At 44.1% G+C, this 8,735-nt stretch overlaps 1 non-coding gene across 1 annotated transcript; it reads left to right on the top strand.

The window, feature by feature from the left end:
- Positions 1–1,712: 1,712 nt before the first annotated feature.
- Positions 1,713–1,785, top strand: TRNAM-CAU (transfer RNA methionine (anticodon CAU)). The gene has a single exon. It is a non-coding gene; the product is annotated as a tRNA-Met (tRNA).
- Positions 1,786–8,735: the final 6,950 nt, after the last annotated feature.

Raw genomic sequence — 8,735 nt, 5'->3', positions numbered from 1 at the left:
ACTGTTTGTGAGAGGTGGGGAAGAGAAAAAGGATATTGTCCTTTTAATGTAAATACCAAGAGCCTAATTTCCATAGGATTTCCCCCCCCCCCAATATTTCTTTTGAATCGGCTTGCTAATCAGAGAACTCTAGCATGGATTATACTGTCTCCTGGGCAGCCCCCCGCCCTGATCCTGCATGGAGAAATGAAGGGCTCTGTGTTAATTTTAAACCTCCCTTTGATTGGGTGAACCTGTCTCCGTTTTCTGTGACACGGTTGCCACAGGTCATTGCCTGGTGCAGTGTACCATGAAACAAACAAATAGAAAAAGGCACCTTCTGGCACTTTAAGTTCCACTGCCATCTGACTACAGCCCCAGTGGTTCAGAATGATGAAAAACAGAGCAGAGCCTTGGACCAAAAAAAGAAGAGGGGGGGGGACTGGAGGGGGGGAGCTGCTTCTGGTTAGAGTGGGAAAAATGTGTGTGATGATCACATGAGCTGGGAAGGGCAGGATAGACAGCTGAAGTCATCTCAAAACTCAAGAGAAAAGCAGCCGACAAGAGGTCACAATTATATTCTGGTATCGCCCTCCCTTTCAGAGAGATCTGATATATTCAGTTTGTTCTTGTATGGTGCTTAGGGAAGTTCTAATTAAGGGAAGAAAGAATTTTGACACATGTGAAGCAGAGATCAATATTTAGCACTATAATCAGCAATTCCTGATGGTTTGACAGTGTCACTATACACATTGTAACTATCCATTATTCTCTGAGAAGGGAGCCAGGCGAAGGCTAACAGGCTTACTGCAAGCTATCATGAATCACATAAAGCAGTGCCTCATTCACTTCTATTTGCCTTTCTTTTCATCTTCATTCATCCTTATAGAGGAGGTTTGCGCTGGCTGCCACCGGCCCCCGAAAACCACCATGTTTCTGAACTGCCGCACGGCCACCGATTAAATGTCTGCTTTTATGAAGCACAATTGCCTGCTTCCGAACAAGAATATTAATATTTTCTTTGCTTATGTGTGCGCTGTATTGTAAAAATGGAGGTGGAATTCCTTGCTGCTGGGAAAATACATTGCAACTCATTTGCTTTGTTAATGTTCTGTTGGAGGGAAATAGGAAAAGAAAATGCAACAGCACCGTATTGCATCATACCAAAAATGATGCTTTATGCAGGTGATGAAGTGTGTTCTTCTGTGTTAATGACTAAGTAAAATTGGCACAAAGATCCTGAAGGAAGAAGTGTGTGTGTGTGGGGGGGGGGGGTCTTTTTGTAGGTGCATATTCATTATTACTACCCACTTTGGACACCTAATCCTGAAAGTTGGGATACAAATTTCAGTTAACATAAACAACAACAATGAAGCACCGATCAAGGCTTAAGGACCAGATGTGTGAAGTATAAGCACTTTTATTTACTATAGAAACTTCATTGTGGAAAAATTGATGTTGGATGAAGAGCAACAAATATTGCAACTTGGGGAGACGATTCTAGAGGGAGGGGGGGGGAATGGTCTCAAGTCCTGAACTGAGTGGGAGTCACAATAGTTGTATCTTTTCCTACTGATTTCGGTGGTTTGTGTCCTGTGTAAAATATGCCCAAGGTAATTGGGAGACAGGACTGTGACACATGCCCCAATACTTGAGGGTGGTTTTTTTTAAAAACTGCTTCCAAACTGGATATATTTGTATTTGCACAGGACAAAAGTCTTCACACCAAGACTCCCTGGGTAGCTCAGCTGGTAGAGCATGAGACTCATAATCTCAGGGTCATAGGTTTGAGCCCAATTTTGGGGAAAAGATTCCTGCATTGCAGGGGGCTGGACTAGACGGCCCTTGTGGTCCCTTGCAACTCTATGATTCTATTTAGCAGATTCAGCTTACTAGCAAGAACTTTATCTCCAAAACTGCTGTCACTGAGATGCAAGAGCCTCTTAGATGTCCCATCATGAATACAAGCTGTTGGTGTAAACCAGGCATCCCCAACCTGTGCAGATGTTTTGGCCTACAACTCCCATGATCCCTAGGTAACAGGACCAGTGGTCAGGGATGATGGGAATTGTAGTCCAAAAAATCTGGAGGGCCGAAGGTTGGGGATGCCTGGTGTAAACTTTCTCCCCCCTGCCTGACACTGAACTTCTTGCTTGTGAGTTCCTTGCTCTTGCTCACTGATGCTGGCCACTACTTTTTCCTTCCAGGATTGACACAGAATTGTGGTACCTCATAGCCCTTGTACACAACTATGCTGCAGCAGGGCTGTGCTGTTGAGCACATGCACCAGGTGGCCTCCATCGCCGATGAAAATGTCTGCAGAGGCAGAAGCCTTTGCATGTAGATTTTTACAGTATCAGGAGCCCTGATTGCAGCCACCCACATTATATATATATATATATATATATATATATATATATATATATATATATACACGCGCATGCCAGAGCAGAGGATGGGGAGGCCATATGATCTTGGGGTGGGGCAGAGGTCACCCATGAAAGGGGCTGCTGTCGTAGCATTGTTCTTGACCGTTCTGGAAAGAAAAACAATGGCAGCTGGCAGTAATGAAGAGCTGAGAGGTGCAGTATTGGGGAGCTGAGACATGCACCTCTGTTGCATGCAAAGCCAGCTTTCTCTTCTAGCATTGGCTAACTCCTTAATCATGGTACTTTGATAGCAAAGTAATCAGGTCCATAATAAACATGTGTTAGCTCCAGGTTCTGTAGGGACCTCCTCCCTTAGTCAGTCTACCTCAGTCATCCCCAAACTCGGCCCTCCAGTTGTTTTGGGACTACAATTCCCATCATCCCTGACCCCTGGTCCTGTTAGCTAGGGATGATGGGAGCTGTAGTCCCAAAACAGCTGGAGGGCCGAGTCTGGGGATGCCTGGCCTAGCACCTCACTGCAGCATGTCCAGGGAGCTCTTTTCCAAGGGTACTTTGCTGCGGTGTGTGTCCTCTGACAGATGCGCAACCAGGCCTGTCCTTTACATAAGTCCTGCCACTACATACTCATAAACTAGCATTTTCACTGAGCTGGAAGCCCTTAGCTTAAATCTGCATTTGGCTATGAAGCCACGCGATGGCCTTGAGTAAGCTCTTGGCTTTTGTCTAAAGCAGTGTTTCCCAAACTTGAGTCTCCAGCTGTTTTTGGACTACAATTCTCATCATCCCTGACCACTGGTCCTGCTACCTCAGGATGATGGGAATTGTAGTCCAAAAACAGCTGGAGACCCGAGTTTGGGAAACACTGTTCTCAAGCTAGCCATCTCCTCCCAGCAATATGGGAGGAAAAGCAGTTACAGTGGTACCTCGGGTTACATACGTTTCAGGTTACATACGCTTCAGGTTACAGACTTTGCTAACCCAGAAATAGTGCTTCAGGTTAAGAACTTTGCTTCAGGATGAGAACAGAAATCGTGCTCCGGCGGCGCGGCAGCAGCAGGAGGCCCCATTAGCTAAAGTGGTGCTTCAGGTTAAGAACAGTTTCAGGTTAAGAATGGACCTCTGGAACGAATTAAGTACTTAACCTGAGGTACCACTGTACTACATTATTGGGGCATTTGTGACAAACAGCTCTCTGGCAAGGTTGCATGTGTTGCTTTTGATTTTGCTTGCAAGTTCTTATTGTAAAAATGAAAAATAAAGGGCAGCATCAAACCAATGTGTCCCGTGGGGCAGTTCCTGTTCTACAAGTGGAAATCCTTGCACTACCAGAAGGCTTACTAAGCACTATGCTGGATGCAAGTAAAGTCTTTTAAAACACCAATATGGGGATAATAATATTGGCCTTTTTTTTGTGAGAACCACTGAGATAAAATACATAAAGCACCTGAGAGAAGTTTGTTTACCAGAGTATTTCTGGACTGATTTTTCCCCTCCCTGGACTGATTTTAAACCCTAACAAGACCCTTTAAGTGGTTTATAATGCTTGGTCAATCAATTAAGGCAAGTTAAAACATTACAAAGAGGGCTAAAACATAGATGGAGAACCAAAGAGCAGAAAAATTAAAATGTCATTGTCGTAATTAAATACCATTGAAAGCCAGACAAAACAGAAACTTTTTTTAAAACTGCCTACTTAAAAACCATCTGGGGCAGAGCTAGTCCGACTTTTTCCAGAAGGGAATTCTGCATCCAGGATACTGCCACGTTGAAGGTTCCCACCAAACAAACCTATTTAAGTGATGGGATAAAAAGCAGGGTCTCTGAAGAAGGTTGCCTTTCTGATCGCCTAATCTCAAACATGGCATTATGTTGTTGCCATTTTACGCTACAGAATACCCGCTAGCAGATTGCCAGCAATTTCTAGTCAAGATGAAATTCCTCCTTTCCCTACCTGGTTATAAAAAAACCTAGCCTGTTATTTTATCTAGATTTTGTCTTACATAGGATGTTTTTGTCCTCTTTTTTAGGATGGGCAAAATGTGCCTTCCACTTAATTGTTGACGTCATTTGTGGTAGTGCACCATCCCCACGCTCCTATTAATGTAAATAATGTGCCTTGTATTAACACAGAGAAATCAGAACGGTTGGAAAAGGGTAACGATATAATCTGACTCAGTTTTAGTATAGAAGAACCGCATCTCAGACATTTTCCTCCCAACAGTCTCACATTTTGCCGGCTGCACTGTGGAGCTGGAGGTGGATGTGAAAAAGATCTGGCGTCCTGCAGCGCGGCTCTGTTGCTACCGCGAAGGTCCCTGTCCTGCGAGGTGCTGAGCTTGCTGGAGCACCCTCTCTGCCTTTTGATTTAAGCCAGGAATTGAGATCGCTCAGCACCTTGAAGGATTGAGCTGTAACCGAGATGCTGACACAGACTCAGATACTGACTATCCCAAGTACCACTAATTAAGGGCTGTCCAACTGTGCTTTCTGTTGAGCCGTTTGCTCTGGTGGGTGACAGGAAACAGCCTGGGATCTGTCTGCAGGATGACATAACAAAGGAGGGGGAGGGGAAGAGTCAGAGAGAACGGGCTGGTATAAAGAGATCTAAACTAGATTAAGCTTGCTCGATCTCGTGAATATGTAGCTTGAGATTTAAAAGCGTGACTTTATTTTTCTGCCGTTTTCGTTGTAATGTCTCGAGTTTTGGCTCTTCCGGTTGCATCAATAATCCAGTTGTGCAATAATCATCACACTATCAAATCCTATGCTCCAACCATCCCTATTTATTAGGGATAGTCCTTATTTTCTGTTTCCTAACACTTATACCTTTTTTTTTTTTACCTTTGGGGGAGGTTTCATCCAGAGTTGTTTAAGCTGCAATATTTTCAGCCTGCAGTCCTCCTCCTCCTCCCCATTTGCCTAGAAGTTAAAACCTTTATGGGGGTGGTTAATACCTGTCTATTTGTGCATGCTTGTAGTGTACTGCCTTTCATTCCAGAAGGTACAGCTGGTGAGCTTCACTGTGAACATGTTACAGGACAATTATGGTAGTGTTGCTTTTTTTTATCTTTATCCCAAAGAACAAACACCCTCTTTGTTTTTCAATCAATTTGGGACAGACTATTGTAGAGTAAATTAACACAACACACAGCATGTGGACAACAGCTTTCAGCCATGTGTAAAGGTAGAGAATGAGACTCAGTAGGAGGTGCTTGGCATGAGAATATGGGAAATACAAGTGGAACAGGAGTGTCTCTATTTTGATCTGTGAATTATGGGGAGGAAGTATGTAAATTCCTGAGAAATGTGGAAAGGCAGATAGTCAAAATGTGTGTGTGTGAGAGAGTGTGTAGCCTTGTTTTTAGAGTAGGACTTTGAGGAGGATCCTTATTTTTAGAGTGGGGATGTTACCATTTGTGTTAAGTTGTTGAGGGGTGCTGAAACATGAATGGTTCACTCACTTTTCAACTTCCTGAACTCAAACCGAACTTGGAGCAGGTTCACACATTTAAGTTGGAACCGACTGAAGCTGTCTTCTTAGCATGCACCATAGATATATTCTGGAATCTTAGCCGTTGTGGAAATTGCTGCAACTGATGTCTGTGAACTGCTGGTGGTTGTGTTATATTGCTCATGGGAATGGAAAGCCTCTGGAAGTGTGTTATATTGGCTCAGAGTTTTTCATTATGTTGAGTTGCCGACTTTTGGTTTCAGAAGTTCTTGTATCTGTGTAGGACCAGTGGTATAGCCAGGGTTTTTAGACTACATACAAGGTGTAGTATGGACATTCACCTGGATAGCTTTGAAAGGAGTTTAGACAAATTCATGAAATATATGTTTATCAATGGTTACTAGCCATTATTGATATGTTTATCAATGGTTACTAGCCATTATAGGGATGCGGGTGGCGCTGTGGGTAAAAGCCTCAGCGCCTAGGGCTTGCCGATCGAAAGGTCAGCGGTTCGAATCCCCGCGGCGGGGTGCGCTCCCGCTGCTCGGTCCCAGCGCCTGCCAACCTAGCAGTTCGAAAGCACCCCCGGGTGCAAGTAGATAAATAGGGACCGCTTCCCAGCGGGAAGGTAAACGGCGTTTCCATATGTGCTGCGCTGGCTCGCCAGAGCAGCGATGTCATGCTGGCCACGTGACCCGGAAATGTCTACGGACAGAGCTGGCCCCCCGGCCTCTTGAGTGAGATGGGCGCACAACCCTAGAGTCTGTCAAGACTGGCCCGTACGGGCAGGGGTACCTTTACCTTTACTAGCCATTATGTTGTGCACTACCTACAATATCAGAGGCAATAGGCATCTGACTACCAGTTGCTGGAGATCACAAGTCGGGAAAGTGCTTCCCAGAGGCCTTTTCTTGGCTGCTATGAGAACAAGGTGCTGGACCAGAAGGATTTTTGGTCTGATCCAGCAAGGCTCTTCTTGTGTTTTGATAGGACAGGGAACAGAGCCCAAGTCTCTAAGCAAAGTTAAGTAAAAAATAATAAATCTTCCTGTGTGATTTGGGGATCCTCCAGATTAGATTTTGGGATGTGCAGGGGTAGGCGATATATATATATATATATATATATATATATATATATATATATATATATAAAACACATTTTGTATGGTAATATTTGGGGAGAGACTATGACTGAGTGCCAGAGCACATGCTTTCAATGCAAAAGATCAGAGATTCTTTATCGATACAAAATTTTAAATTCTCTTCTGTTGCCTATGCACCATTCAGAACCTCTAACAACAATTAAAACCAATAGTGAACTATTTCCCCCATTAAAATGCAACATAATAGAAAGAGACAAACGGCAGCAGCTGAAACAGGCATTGGATAAAGCAAATGACTGCCCGAAGCAGGAAGGTTTTCCCTTATGGTCTTTCATTGTGTGGCAGAGGGCCAACTGAGCCTTTCTGAGGCAAGGAGTTCAATTCAGGTGTGGCCACAGGGGAGGCCCTTCTCTAGTCCCCATGAACCAAGGCTCCACCATTATTAGGTTATAGAAAAAGGTATCTCCATCTGGATGCATGCAGCCTGGTTGCGGGGAGATGGTCCCTATGTTTTCCTGGCTCTAAACCATCTGTGGGAGGGTGTGTGTGTATAATGTCATCACCAACGTTTTGAGTGGTGTTCAGAAATAAATTGGTACCTAGTTCAGTACTTTCATGACAGACGTCATATAATCCTGTCCCCATGCACCCATCTTCATCCTGGGTCATCTCTGGCCCCTGTAGTTATGATCAGGGGCAGGTGATATGAAAGACCCCTGCCTGAAATCTTGGGAGCCACTACAACTCTGAGTACACCTGCTAGAAGGCAGTATTTTTATTTTTTACCCTGCTCAGTCTTGAGAGGTTCAGGTAGATCAATATCTATAAACACATTGGGAGGAATTCAACGTAGCGCTATGGCAATCATGCCATCAGCCAGGGCTTTTTTTTTGAGCTGGAACTCACTGGAACTCAGTTGCAGCACCTCTCAGGTAGGCACCATTGCCATTATAAGAGAACTAGGGAGGCGTTCATGGTGAGTTCCAGCACCTCTTTTCCTAAAAAAATTGCACTGCCGTCAGCACAATGATTTCAGCTTGCCAGTTGGAATGATACCCTATTTGCTCCCTCTGTGCCCTGTTCTGATGGTTCTTCCAACCCACCAGAGCCAATTTGGGTATGTGTGTGTGCATGCACGATTGCATCAGTGAAAGCCCATGCAAGGACTTTTGCTGGCAGGATTCATTAGTTGACTGTGTCCCATATAAAATGTCTCTCTTCCACTTTGGGGGGGAGAGAAGTGGCAAGAGGGGCTGGCACTCTAGACTCAAAGCCCAAATAAGCCCAGTGGCCAAAAAGGTTGACAAACCCTGTCCCACAGAGGAGGATAAAAAAACAACAACTATGGCCCTGTTTCGAAATCTGGCACCCAAAATCGAATTTAAGAGAGACGTAGGAAATGCATGAAGCTAGCCAAGCACTTGGCCATAACGCCTCCTGGTTGTTTCTCTGTGTGTCAAACACTGTCTAGCTCTCTGCAGCACCATCTTTCCTACAGCACTATTATTTAATTGTGAGCCAAAGATCAGAGGTCTTTAACTCTTTAACTGAATCCCAATGTCTGCCAAATTCAATAGCTGTCATTCCTTTAGAAAAAAGACAGTGTAATATGTGTGTTCTGATCTAATTTTGCAGAAGAGAGACACAATTTACATACAGTTTATTTAGTTAAGCCCCCAAAATCAATACCTTTGTCTGTAGCTCTTTTATTTAAAATATATCATGACATGGCAAACTGCTGTATAAACGAATGTTTCTAAACCACACACGTTGCTAATGTTTTCATATGGCATGCATTCCCTCCCCACCAAAA

This window comes from Podarcis muralis, chromosome 1 (assembly GCF_964188315.1).
Source record: "Podarcis muralis chromosome 1, rPodMur119.hap1.1, whole genome shotgun sequence".
Taxonomy (NCBI): Eukaryota; Metazoa; Chordata; class Lepidosauria; order Squamata; family Lacertidae; genus Podarcis; species Podarcis muralis.
The sequence above is the reverse complement of the archived record's forward strand: the minus strand, read 5'-3'. Positions and strand labels throughout refer to the sequence as shown.